We start from the raw sequence: 14,381 nt of genomic DNA, 5'->3' as shown, positions 1-14,381 counted from the left end.
AATGGGTAGTGCAAAATATTGCTATGATAGGGATTTGGGTTGTGACTTTCCCCTAAAATCAAAAAGATAATGTTAAATATAGTTTTGGAGAAAAATTAGTATCCTGTTCTTTAAAAACAAGGGAAAGAAAATTAAGAAAATTACTCATTTTATAAGAAAATTACTCATTTTATACTTAATATTCTATAGTACAGTTTCTTCACAGAGATTTTAAAGTGTGTGTGAGTAAAATTTAATGAAACCTAAAATGGGACGAATTTTCCTTGTAGATGGCTAGTGCAGGGGTCCCCAACCTCCAGGATCTCATGCCTGGTGATCTAAGGTGCAGCTGATGTAATAATAATAGAAATAAAGTGCACAATAAATGTAACGCACTTGAATCATCGCAAAACTACACCCCCACCCCTGTCGGTGGAAAAATTGTCTTTCATGAAACCAGTGTCTGGTGCCAAAGAGGTTAGGGACTGCTGAGCTAGAGGAAAGTGTAATGTGTAGATATTTGCTATAAAGGGCTATTAATTCTAAAAATTTTAGTTATTTCATGAGCAATACATTAGTAGAAAGCAAAAATACATGACATAGAATGAAGAATGAAAAAAATGAAAAAAAAAAAAGAATGAAGAATGAAAGCTTTTTCTGACCACTCATCAGCAAATCCCTCCTAGATAATAATCATTAACAGTCTGGTAGTCATATAACTGAACACAGCAATTCATACAACTGTATTCTTTATACATTACTTCTCACATATACTAAAGAACCTGGTTTCATAGAATGTACTCTGCAGAATAGAGGATATTACTTAGTTTGGTTTAGGTTTATAAAAATAGTCTGTATAATTCAGAGTCCACCTTAATACATATAATTATTTGTGTATAATTTTGATCAAGCGTCATTATATTTGTCATTTAAAAAATTGACTTTGTCACCAAAGCAGAACACTTGACCCCTAGTCATAAAGCCCTTTCCATGTCTTTCTACCCTTGAAATCCTTTTATAAAATATAAAACACTATATGATAAGTACTTAGTACACTATTTAGTGGGCTACCCAGGTGGAACAGTGCTAAAGAATCTGCCTGCCACTGCAGGAGATGAGGGTTTGATCCTTGGGTCAGAAAGATACCCTGGAAAAGGAAATAGCGACCCTCTCCAGTATTCTTGTCTGGGAAATCCTGTGGACAGAGGAGCCTGGCTGGCTATAGTCCAGGGGATTGCAAAGAGTTGGACGTGACTGAGTATACATGCCTGCTATTGAGTACATTAATATGTAGATGTTTATTAAGTGGTATGTGACTTCAGCCAGGAATTCACTGGCTGTCCAGTGTTTATGACTCCATGCTTCCACTGCAGAGGGCACGAGTTCAATCCCTGGTCAGAGAACTAAGATTCCACAAGCTGCATGGCACAGCCAAAAAATATAAAATACAATAAAATAAAATACAATCCCTGCTCCCTCCAAATGAAATCCCAACTCTGACTTTTTCTAGGATAAATTAGTTTGCCTAGTCTAGCACTCAAGGCCAGTTTCATGGACATGCAACCTGCACAGTCACATAGGACCCCATGCTTACTTAGAAGGGCCCTACACTTGGTATAGTGCCCTACCATAACAGTCTTGAAATTCTTAATATTTTAATAAAGTATCCATATTTTCATTTTGTACTGGGCTCTGGAAGTTATATAGTCAACACAATGTGAGAAATAGGGTAGTAAAATGAGAGACATGAGGGTTCAAGGAAAGATCTTATAAATGTGAAGGATAATACAACATGTTTATGTTGTGATGGAAATGATCCAGAAGAAGGGAAGATTGATGAAGCAGAGGAGATGAGAAATTAACTGGAGGAGGGACAACGTTGAGAAAGGGAGAGAAGAGGGAGGATGGCACCCCAAGTGGAGGGTGAGCCCTTGAGACCAGCAGGGACAGGCTTCCTACTGTAACAGAAGAATAGAGAGTAGAAAGTGCAGTCGCTCAGTCGTGACCAATTCTTTGCGACCCCATGGACTGTAGCCTACCAGCCTCCTCCGTCCATGGGATTTTCCAGGCAAGAGTACTGGAGTGGGTTACCATTTCATTCTCCAGGGGATCTTCCCGATCCAGGGATTGAACTTGAGTCTCCCGCATTTCAGGCAGACGCTTTACCATCTGCACCACCAGGGAGGCCCAACAGAAGGATAGAAGCAAATGCTAATGAGGTAGTGGAGAATGAAACAGTTCTGACACTTTTATGTTATCAAAGATGTATGAAGTGAGGTCACCATCTGCAAGAAGAGTGTGAGGGTGAGGAAATATGAATTATTTTTTAAAATATTTATTTATTTAGCTGGGTCAGGCCTTAGTTGCAGCACAGCAGATCTTTGATCTTCCTTGTGGCATGCAGAATCAGCATGTGGGATCTAGTTCCCTGACCAGGGATCCAACTCAAGCCCTCTGCATTGGGAGTGTGGAGTCTCAGCCACTGGGCCACCAGGAAGCTCCCCCAAGAGTTATTATTTTAAATTTTATTCTGAAACTTTAGATTTTACAGAAGGGTTGAAAATATGGTATAAAGTTCTCATATGTCCTTTACCCAATATCCTCTAGTGTTAGCATCTGACATAACCATACGAACTTAATGGTGATACAACATATTGACTAAGCTGTTGACTTTACCGGGAATTTCCCAATTTTCCCACTAGTGATCTTTCACTGTTCCAGGATTCAATCCAAGATTCCGTATTGCATTTAGGCATCGTATCTCCTTAGTGTCCACCAATCTATGATAATTTCTCAGTCTTCCCTATTCACTCATGACCTTGACACTTTTGAAAAGTATTTTGAACAGTATAGTTTTGGTGGAATGTCCCTCAGTTGGGGTTTGTCGGATGTTTTCTTGTGAGTGGACAGAGTTTGCATTTGGGGAGGTAAAATGTCACAGAAGTGTCACACCCTTCTCATTGAATCATGTCAGAGGGTATATGATATCAATATGATTTATCACTTGGATACCTTATTACTTGAATTCGTTGTATCACTTGTATATGGTGGTGTTGCCAGGTTTTCCCACTGTGAAGTTGTTTTATTTCCATTTTCATAATCTTCATTTGAGTCTGTCACTATATTCAGCCAACACTCAAGGGGAGGGAAGTTAAGCATCACCTCTTGAATAATGAAATATAAAAAGAAACTGGGATTTCCCTTGTGGTCCAGTGGTTTACAATCTGCCTGCCAATGCAGGAGACATGATTTGATCCCTGGCCAGGGAAGATCCCACATGCCTCAAAGCAACTAAGCCCATGCACAACGACTGAGCCCATCTTTAGAGCCCATGAGCCACAGCTACTGAAGCCCGAGGGCCCTAGAGCCTGTGCTCTACAACAAGTTAAGCCACTGCAGTAAGAAGCCCTCAACCACTAGAGAGTAGCCCCCGCTCTTGGCGACTAGAGGAAAGTACAGAGCAACAAAGACTGAACACAGCCAAAAAATAAGTAAAATTTTTAAAATAAATAAATGAAATTGTGGATATATGTTAAGCCCATCAGAGTTTTAATAAATATTCTGGGGGAGATACTTTGAGGCTATGTAAACATTCTATTTCTCCTTAAATCTTTGCAGATTTTGAGGAGGAAAAAAAAAGAAAAATGGAGGAAGTCATTTTAGAATGGGCAGAAAACTTGATAGTATTTGCTGGGCAATATGCAGTGTTCCTTTGAGGTTCAGGATCACCAACTCAAAGTGAAATCCATCAACTGCATTGTGTGATTTACTCCAACAACAACCAGCTGTTTGGGTGCAGGCTGTGAGACGGTAGGAAGTTGGCTTCAACCAGAATGGTTTATTTTAGGCCAATATGACAGAAGAGAGAAGGACAAGATTGTTAGGGAAGATATTTGCAAAAGTGGGATGAAAATGCTGGGCCAAGAGACCTAAGCAGGGTTTGGAAGTGAAGACAGGAGAGGAGAAGCAGCTGCTGAGCAAGGTTGAAGAACTGTGACAGTGTGAGTTCTTGAGTAAGGGAGCTGGAAGGACAGAAGGTGATAGGAGGGGCTTCCAAGGAGCTGAATGTTTAGAAGGAGAAAAGGAAAGTGGTTGGAAATGGCAAGCGGCACATAGACTATCCTGCCGGGCCCTCAGGTGCTCAGGATGTGAGTGCCTTCTACCTGAGTGGGCTGCTTGGGAGATGGGATAATCAAGGACCGTCAGGTTCACTTAGTGCCATTAGATTGAGGGAACGTTCAAAGGAGAGGTGGCTAGCCGCATGTTTGATGGTGATGGCCTGGAGTTGCAGAGGGCACAGTGGAAGAGTTTGGGGAGAGCAGAGAGTGGTTGGATCAGATTAGGTCATGAACTCAGGAATTCTGGGATGAGTGTCCAGTGTTTTGGGGTTTTTTTTTAATTATTATTTATTTATTTGGCTTCCCCGGGTCTTAGTTGTAGCACTCGGTGTATTTAATTGTAGTATATGGTATCTGAGTTTCCCTGGTGGCTCAGCTGGTAAAGAATCTGCCAGGAGACCTGGGTTCGATCCCTTGGTTGGGAGGATCCCTTGGAGAAGGGCATGGCAACCCACACCAGTATTCTTGCCTGGAGAATCACTACAAACAGAAGAGCCTAGTGAGCTACAGTCCCTGGGGTCACAAAGAGTCAGACACGACTGAACAACTAAGCTCAGAACAGCATGTGGGGTCTAGCCCCCCAACTAGGGATCGAACTGGGACCCCTTGCATTGAATGAGGAATCTTAGCCACTGAACTACCAGGGAAGTCCCAAGTGTCCTGTGCTGGGTCACTAGAGAGCTTGTTTTTCTGGCAGTGACTGAGGCAAATGAGATATAAAGCATGACAGGATTAGCCTGACAAGTGCTTGGAGGGAGATGGGAAATCAGCCTGAGCTTGTGGATTTTGAATAGTTAGTGGAAGGTCCAGGAGCTTCAGGATGACTGCCCACACCCGCAGAGTGTAATGGTGGTGGCAGTCTTGTGGGGTGGGGTGGCCTTGGTCTCTCTGAGAGGTATGGTAATGTAGGGGCTATGGGGTGGCCATCTTAGCAAAAAGCCACCTGAATGATTAAGTCATGACCATTAATAAATATTGGGCATCTATTTTGTGTATGACTTCCCTGGTGGCTCAGACGGTAAAGCGTCTGCCTACAGTGCGGGAGACCCGGGTTCAATCCCTGGGTCGGGAAGATCTCCTGGAGAAGGAAATGGTAACCCACTCCAGTATTCTTGCCTGGAAAATCCCATGGACAGAGAAGCCTGGTAGGCTACAGTCCATGGGGTTGCAAAGAATCGGACATGACTGAACATGAGTTAATTCAACAGTGTAAAAAGAATAGTGTTCTTTTTAAAGACAACTGAGAGAGGAATTAGGTGGTTCCAGAAATTGTATTCTGGCCTAGACAGAAGGAAATAAGAGTGTAGCAAACACAGATGGACCTTAACCTTAGCCTTATCAGTATCAGAGAGGGGTGAGGTCTTTATGATGGCTCATTTACCGTGTTGGCAACAGCCCTGATGCAACCTGAGAGCTTTTTTTTTCAAACAGTATTCATGTTTAGTGGCATCTCTGAAGCAACCAAGTATACATACAGAATTACGAGGAACTTCTTTATCCTGGTAACTGGACAAGGTCCAACAGGACTGTGGCCTTGGGTTCTCATGTGGCTGGTTGTGAACAAATGCACTGGCAGCTTGCAAGGCATGATAAAGAAACAACAAAGGAAAAGAAAAATTCACACTTAGATTTTCTGTCCTTTCTGGAATTATCTTTATGTCCCAATAGGGACTCTTGAGATGTCCCTAGAAAATCAAGATGTGTGATAAGAATGAACTAAATGTCACAAACTTAATTTCATTGGTACTCCTACTCAGGATGAATGAATTATCAAGTGTCATAGTCTAGATGAACTATACACGATACACATCAATACAGTGAATACTGACTCAGAATGTACTCGGTTTGATAATGTTCCAGGAAGTCTGGGCTGTCATGTATCCTAGTGCTAAGGATCAGTAGTCACTGAGGACTGAGTGAGGAAGGGGGGAGAATGATTGTCGTGAATTGGTGGAAGGAAGTGAAAGAAGGAAATAACAAATGTGGATAGAGGAGGAGGGAGGGAGGACATGATGCATCTTCGTTGGTTCCCTGTTTGTAAAAAAAAAAAAAAAAGAAGAAGAGGAACTTCCAGGAGTTTGCAGAGAAATTTTGTGATAAAGTAATGACCACATTTCTGTTTCCACACAGGATTTATTAGGTGATCTAGCAGCAGGTTGTTATAAGAGTGGTGGTTATGATGATGATGATGATACAAAGTCCTATAGAGAGCAAATCTACAGTTAGCATTTTCCCCCATGGTTAGCAACTGACAGAACCTGCCAGAATATAGCTAGGAGCTAATGTGTGGTGAGTTGAGTCACTTAACACAGTTGGAGCACTGTTAGGGACCAATTTCTATCTCCTCTTTGGTCAAAAAGACAGCCCAGAAAAAAACATCTTGTGGGTCTAAATGCTGCAAGTTCAAAGAATATTTCAGACTCATGAAGGTTTAGTAAGCCATCTGGACATGAAGGACATCACACTTTGCTTCTATCCTTAGGAAGAGAAGTCTTTGTAGGAGAAAGTTGCAGGTGCGTGGGATGGAGATTGCTAACCAGTGGAATTTCACAAGTATAGATAAGTAGCTCTATTTCACAAGTAGCTCAGTTTGTATGTCACCCCAGCTAGTTCACCCCAATAGAAACAGTCCATCTGAAAGCAGAGGTAAATTCATTTGGGGGCTTAAAATAGGGGCAAAGAAGGTGAAAGTTGGCCTATGAGTAAGCCTTAAAAGGATCCAAAATTATGATATTTCAGAATCAATTGGAGGGTAGAGGAGATAAAATGATTCTGTTTTAATCAATAGTCAAACCGTGGGGCTCCATTCTGGTTCTGTGGAGACTCAGTTTCAATAAGTCAGAATTCTTAAGCTTCTCAGCTGATGAGCTTCCAGGTTCAGCAGCAAGACAGATACTGACACAGAAACTCTAGCGTGTAGAATTAATAGGATCAGGGTTGGACTGGCCTCTATGAAATTCTACATCATTGTAAATGTTAATGAAACAGGCTGCTTTCTGTTTTTCAGCTTTTTTTTTTTCCTTTTTGATTCTTCTTATCCTCAAAGGTTTTCAGAGCTTTATTTGGCTACTGATCAGAAATCTTCCTTAGTGGTTTGTTAATTCAGCTGACCATTTAGAAAGGAAGAGAAGAGAAAATGAACATTTAGTAAGAACTCACAAGGTGCATTCTTCACATTATCTTGTGTAATCTTCACAGAGACTGGATCATTTATTTCCATTTTACAATCAGAGAACTGTTTAAGCAAAGTTGAGTTAACACCCACAATCCCATTAGTGAATGGTGGTGCTAAGGTTTGGCCCTAGGAATATGTGACACCAAAACCTATACTCTTTCCCCGTGGAGCTCCAGTGTAGCTTCAGTGCTATCAGCCCTAAAGCTTATTGTCTTAGTTGTCAAAACTTAGAGAAATTAGATGAGCTCTGGCAGTTAATAACTTCGGACTGATTCCTAAAGGAGCTTGTAGTTAGATGCTTATCTTTACAGGGGGCCCTTCATTCTTCAAAGTGAAATGTCATACTTTCTAACACAGAGACTACACAATATTTTGTACTTTGCTTACTTCCTGTAAAAACGCCCATGAGAATGAGAGTAATAAAGCAGCCAAGCCCTTACAACCATAAGGAACCCTCCCTGTCTTCTTCCTGTTGGGGATTGGTAGAAGAGAGAGGACCCTGTCTGGTGGCCACTCAGTCTGGGATGCCGCTAACCCTAGCAGCATCACCCTAGCAGGCAATTTATAGAAAAAAACTTTGGAATTATATATGCAGAGGCACGTAAGCATAGGTATGTTATGTACACACGACATAGAATTCAGAAGCTATATTGGTTGTGGGTCAAGGACCTTACCACATCGGCCTGTCTCTCCATGATTTTTGAGGCTTGAGGTAATAAAGCCCTCTGATTCCCTCCCAAATTGTTTCTCCTCTCCTCCCCTGGTTTGATTTTCATTGCAATTGCAATGAAATCAGCACTCATTTCTGAAAGTAGAACAGGTGGCAAAGAATGAATACCGACCTAACAGTTAGTTACCACTCAGACAATGCTCTGAGTGTAAACTTGGGCCAGTAATTTGCCCCCCTGGTCAGATGAGAATTCACTCTAATACTTGGTTCATACCCAGCAGTGCTGGGTTAGTTTTCGAAGGCTCTAGGCTATAGCTTATTTCAAGATAAGCCCTCTGGCTCAATTAGGCATTCCTAGCCCCACCCCATAGGTGCCCAGCCCAGTGGACTCCTGCTCTATGCTCCACCCCTCATTTGTCACAGCCACAGTTGGGGTGTTCCATGTAATCTGTACCCCAAAGTAGGATGCTAGGTTCTGTGGTTGTTTCCCTGGACACAGTCTTAAACCCAGCTCCCTGCTACGAAACTATTAACAACAATGTGCTAGTGAGTGACAGCTCCCAGGTTAGAAATTTACGTTACATTAAAACAACTTTTTTTTTTAAATCACTCTTCAACTTTTTTGCCATGCTACATGGCAAGTGGGATCTTAGTTCCTTAACCAGGAATCAAACCTGTGCCCCCTGCAGAAGTATGGAGGCTTAACCATTGGACCACCAGGGAAATCCCTAGATATTTACATTTTAATTCAGGCCTTCTGGGGATAATTTGTATCCAGAAGAGGCAAGTGACGGTAGGAATCTTAGCCACAAAAGCATGTCTTTGAGGGAGGTGTTTGAGGTAGCATGGCTTTTCAGTACCTATCAAATCACTGATTAATTTGTTGTAACTTGTTTACTTAATACACATATACTAAGTTCTTAAATTATTTAAGTTATACAACATTGTCCTAAGCATTACTGGCATCCAGGGAGTAATTAATGGCATCCAGGAACTAAAGGACATAAAGCCTGTTCTCAAGAACCTCCAGACCCATTGGGAGAGATTTGACACAAATGAAATTAAAAAATGAAGATCTGCATATTAACACCAGGCAATAATACTAGGATACAACATTAAACTTTAAATGGATCATGAGACTGAGTTCTGGGAGTTTGTAAACTAATTCCCAGAAGAATCTCTCAGGGGAAGTTAAGTGCTTTTCTTTCAGGACTCCAAAGTTCAGCCTGGATATTGATCATCTCCTTAACAGCAGAGAATGATCATTATTTGAACACATTCATTACGGCCTCTTTGTGGGGAAGATTCTAAGACTTTGGGTCTTTTCAGATGAGGATCCACAAGCAACTCGTTGACGTGCACAGTTCTTCTGAGATTGTTAAGCAGATCACTTCCATTGTATTCAGCCAGGAATCAAGACTGAAAAGCAACATTTTCAATAAATTGATAATCAGATGTCCTTAAAAAATCTGAAACTGATTTATAACTGTAAAATTAACACAAGCTTGGAGAAATATAGAAAAGTATAAAGAAACAAATCATATAAAAAGAAAGAAAACCACAATCACCCATAAATCCACATATAACTTATTTATTTTTCTAGAATATTTGTTTGTATTCATATTTAGAATGCTACAGAACATTTGATTTTAAAATATTGGATCACTGGGACTTCCCTGGTGGTCCAGTGGTTAAGAATCTACCTTCCACTGTAGGGAATGTGGTTTTGATCCCTGGTCGGGAAAGTAAGATCCAACATGCAGTGAGGTACAGCCAAAAAAGAAATTTGAATTACATGGTATATAGTTTTATATGCTGAATATTTAACACTGTATCATATTTTCCATGCCATTAGTTATCCCTGAAAGACATGATTTAAATTTACATGATTTACAATTTACTGCATAAATTTCATTGTATGAATATGCTATAATTAAACAATAATTTCCTTAATCTTTCCAACATTTAGGTTGTTTCTATTTTTTCAGTGTTACATGAGATAGAAAAGACGACGTGTTTTCTTCATTGGATGAGTTTTTGAAATGGAATTAGTGAGTAAGATGATTAGAGGATTTTTAGCTCCTTTATAATTATTTATAAATTGCTTTCCAGAAAATTACTCTATTTAAGCTTCTCTCTGTTAGGCATGAGTGTGTGATTCATTGGATCCTCATTTTCACTTACTGTTACCGTATTTTAAATCTTTGTCAATCTGCTAGACAAAAAAAAAATATTATCTAACCACTTTTAATTTGTATTTCTTTGATAACTAATGATGTTAATTTATTAACCATTGCACTTTCTTTTCTTTATATTATATGTAGGTGTCTTTTGAATATTTTCTATTGAAATCTCAGTGGTTTTAAAAATAAATTTTATCAGCACTGGATGGGAAGAGGGGGAATTTGACAAAGGTGATCAAAAGGTACAGACTTCCAGTTATGAAACAGCAGGATCCTGAGGGGTCTTCCTGGGGAAAGACACCCTACTCTGTGTCCCTACTTCTCATTTGTAGAAAAGCTTTAGTGTCCTAGTCTTTCCCCAAATTCTAAGGAGCAAATATAATCGGAGAAGTGAGAAAAATGAAGAAACAAAGGAAAACAGGCAAGCAAGACAAAATAACAGTTTGGCTGTAAAACAAAGTCGAGGGCCTTTAGTTCCTCATCAAGGACCAGTTCCATCTGGCCCCATCACCTCATGGCAAATAGATGGGGAAACAGGGGAAACAGTGGCTGACTTTATTTTGGGGGGCTCCAAGATCACTGCAGATGGTGACTGCATCCATGATATTAAAAAACGCTTGCTGCTTGGAAGAAAAGTTATGACCAACCTAGACAACATACTAAAAAGCAGAGACATCACTTTGCCAACAAAGGTCTGTCTAGTCAAGGCTATGGTTTTTCCAGTAGTCATGTATGAATGTGAGAGTTGGACTATAAAGAAAGCTGAGCGCCAAAGAATTGATAATTTTGAACTGTGGTGTTGGAGAAGACTCTTGAGAGTCCCTTGGACAGCAAGGAGATCCAACCAATCCTATCTAAAGGAAATCAGTCCTGAATATTCATTGGAAGGACTGAAGCTGAAACTCCAATAATTTGGCCACCTGATGTGAAGAACTGACTCATTAGAAAAGACCCTGATGCTGAGAAAGATTAAAGGTGGGAGGAGAAGGGGACGACAGAGGATGAGATGGTCGGATGGCATCACCGACTCAATGGACATGAGTTTGAGTAAGCTCCGGGAGTTGGTGATGGACAGGGAGGCCTGGTGTACTGCAGTCCATGGGGTTGCAAAGAGTCAGACATGACTGAGCAACTGAACTGAACCAAACTGAGGGATACAATGAACAACATGATTAATATAATTAACACTGCTGTATGTTGTATATGAAGGCTAAGAGAGTTAATTCTAAGATTTATCATCACAAGGAAAATATTTTTTCTTTTTCTTTTATTTTGTATTAAATAAGATGATGGATGTTCATTAAACTTATTGTGGTAATCATTTCATGATATATGTAAGTCAAATCATGCTGTACACATGTATAATGCTGTAGGTCAGTTATATTTCAATAAAACTGGAAGAAAAAATGTATAAGCACTTAGGTGAAAACTTTTTGTCATACTTATAGACAAGTGTTTTTCCTAGTTTGTTGTTTGACTTGTAATTTTATGATTTTTTTATTTACAGAAGATTTATATTTTCTTTCTTTTTTTTTTTTTGCACTCCCACCAAAGGCTTTATTTATTTATTTTTTCTTTTTCTTTTTATTTCCATTTATTTTTATTAGTTGGAGGCTAATTACTTTACAATATTGCAGTGGTTTTTGTCATATATTGACATGAATCAGCCATGGATTTACATGTGTTCCCCATCCTGTTCCCCTCTCCCACCTCCCTCTCCACCCGATCTCTCTGGGTCTTCCCAGTGCACCAGGCCCAAGCACTTGTCTCATGCATCCAACCTGGGCTGATGATCTGTTTCACCCTAGATAATATACATGTTTCGATGCTGTTCTCTTGAAACATCCCACCCTCGCCTTCTCCCACAGAGTCCAAAAGTCTGTTCTGTACATCTGTGTCTCTTTTTCTGTTTTGCATATAGGGTTATCATTACCATCTTTCTAAATTCTACATATATGTGTTAGTATACTGTATTGGTCTTTATCTTTCTGGCTTACTTCACTCTGTATAATGGGCTCCAGTTTCATCCATCTCATTAGAACTGATTCAAATGAATTCTTTTTAATGGCTGAGTAATATTCCATGGTGTATATGTACCACAGCTTCCTTATCCATTCATCTGCTGATGGGCATCTAGGTTGCTTCCATGTCCTGGCTATTATAAACAGTGCTGTGATGAACATTGGGGTACACGTGCCTCTTTCAGATCTGATTTCCTCGGTGTGTATGCCCAGAAGTGGGATTGCTGGGTCATATGGCAGTTCGATTTCCAGTTTTTTAAGAAATCTCCACACTGTTCTCCATAACGGCTGTACTAGTTTGCATTCCCACCAACAGTGTAAGAGGGTTCCCTTTTCTCCACACCCTCTCCAGCATTTATTGCTTGTAGACTTTTGGATAGCAGCCATCCTGACTGGCGTGTAATGGTACCTCATTGTGGTTTTGATTTGCATTTCTCTGATAATGAGTGATGTGGAGCATCTTTTCATGTGTTTGTTAGCCATCTGTATGTCTTCTTTGGAGAAATGTCTGTTTAGTTCTTTGGCCCATTTTTGATTGGGTCATTTATTTTTCTGGAATTGAGCTTCAGGAGTTGCTTGTATATTTTTGAGATTAGTCCTTTGTCTGTTGCTTCATTTGCTATTATTTTCTCTCAATCTGAAGGTTGTCTTTTCACCTTGCTTATAGTTTCCTTTGTTGTGCAAAAGCTCTTAAGTATAGTTAGGTCCCATTTGTTTATTTTTGCTTTTATTTCCAATATTCTGGGAGGTGGGTCATAGAGGATCCTGCTGTGATTTATGTCGGAGAAGGTTTTGCCTATGTTCTCCTCTAGGAGTTTTATAGTTTCTGGTCTTACATTTAGATCTTTAATCCATTTTGAGTTTATTTTTGTGTATGGTGTTAGAAAGTGTTCTAGTTTCATTCTTTCACAAGTGGTTGACCAGTTTTCCCAGCACCACTTGTTAAAGAGGTAGTCTTTTTTCCATTGCATATTCTTGCCTCCTTTGTCGAAGATAAGGTGTCTGTAGGTACATGGATTTATCTCTGGGCTTTCTATTTTGTTCCATTGACCTATATTTCTGTCTTTGTGCCAGTACCATACTGTCTTGATGACTGTGGCTTTGTAGTAGAGTCTGAAGTCAGGCAGGTTGATTCCTCCAGTTCCATTCTTCTTTTTCAAGATTACTTTGGCTATTCGAGGGTTTTTGTATTTCCATACAAATTGTGAAATTCTTTGGTCTAGTTCTGTGAAAAATACAGTTGGTAGCTTGATAGGGATTGCATTGAATCTATAGATTGCTTTGGGTAGTATACTCATTTTCACAGTATTGATTCTTCCAATCCATGAACACAGTATATTTCTCCATCTGTTTGTGTCCTCTTTGATTTCTTTCATCAGTGTTTTTATAGTTTTCTATGTATAGGTCTTTTGTTTCTTTAGGTAGATATACTCCTAAGTATTTCATTCTTTTTGTTGCAATGGTGAATGGTATTGTTTCCTTAATTTCTCTTTCTGTTTTTTCATTGTTAGTGTATAGGAATGCAAGGGATTTCTGTGTGTTAATTTTATATCCTGCAACTTTACTATATTCATTGATTAGCTCTAGTAATTTTCTGGTAGAGTCTTTAGGGTTTTCTATGTAGAGGATCATGTCATCTGCAAACAGTGAGAGTTTCACTTCTTCTTTTCCTATCTGGATTCCTTTTACTTCTTTTTCTGCTCTGATTGCTGTGGCCAAAACTTCCAAAACTATGTTGAATAGTAGTGGTGAGAGTGGGCACCCTTGTCTTGTTCCTGATTTAGGGGAAATGCTTTCAATTTTTCACCATTGAGGGTGATGCTTGCTGTGGGTTTGTCATATATAGCTTTTATTATGTTGAGGTATGTTCCTTCTATTCCTGCTTTCTGGAGAGTTTTAATCATAAATGGAGTGTTGAATTTTGTCAAAGGCTTTTCTCTGCATCTATTGAGATAATCATATGGTTTTTATCTTTCAATTTGTTAATGTGGTGTATTACATTGATTGATTTGTGGATATTAAAGAATCCTTGCATTCCTGGGATAAAGCCCACTTGGTCATGATGTATGATTTTTTTAATATGTTGTTGGATTCTGTTTGCTAGAATTTTGTTAAGGATTTTTGCATCTATGTTCATCAGTGATATTGGCCTGTAGTTTTCTTTTTTTGTGGCATCTTTGTCTGGTTTTGGAATTAGGGTGATGGTGGCCTCATAGAATGAGTTTGGAAGCTTAC

The sequence above is a fragment of the Cervus canadensis genome, chromosome 5, assembly GCF_019320065.1.
Source record: "Cervus canadensis isolate Bull #8, Minnesota chromosome 5, ASM1932006v1, whole genome shotgun sequence".
Taxonomy (NCBI): Eukaryota; Metazoa; Chordata; class Mammalia; order Artiodactyla; family Cervidae; genus Cervus; species Cervus canadensis.
This window is presented reverse-complemented; position numbering follows the sequence as displayed.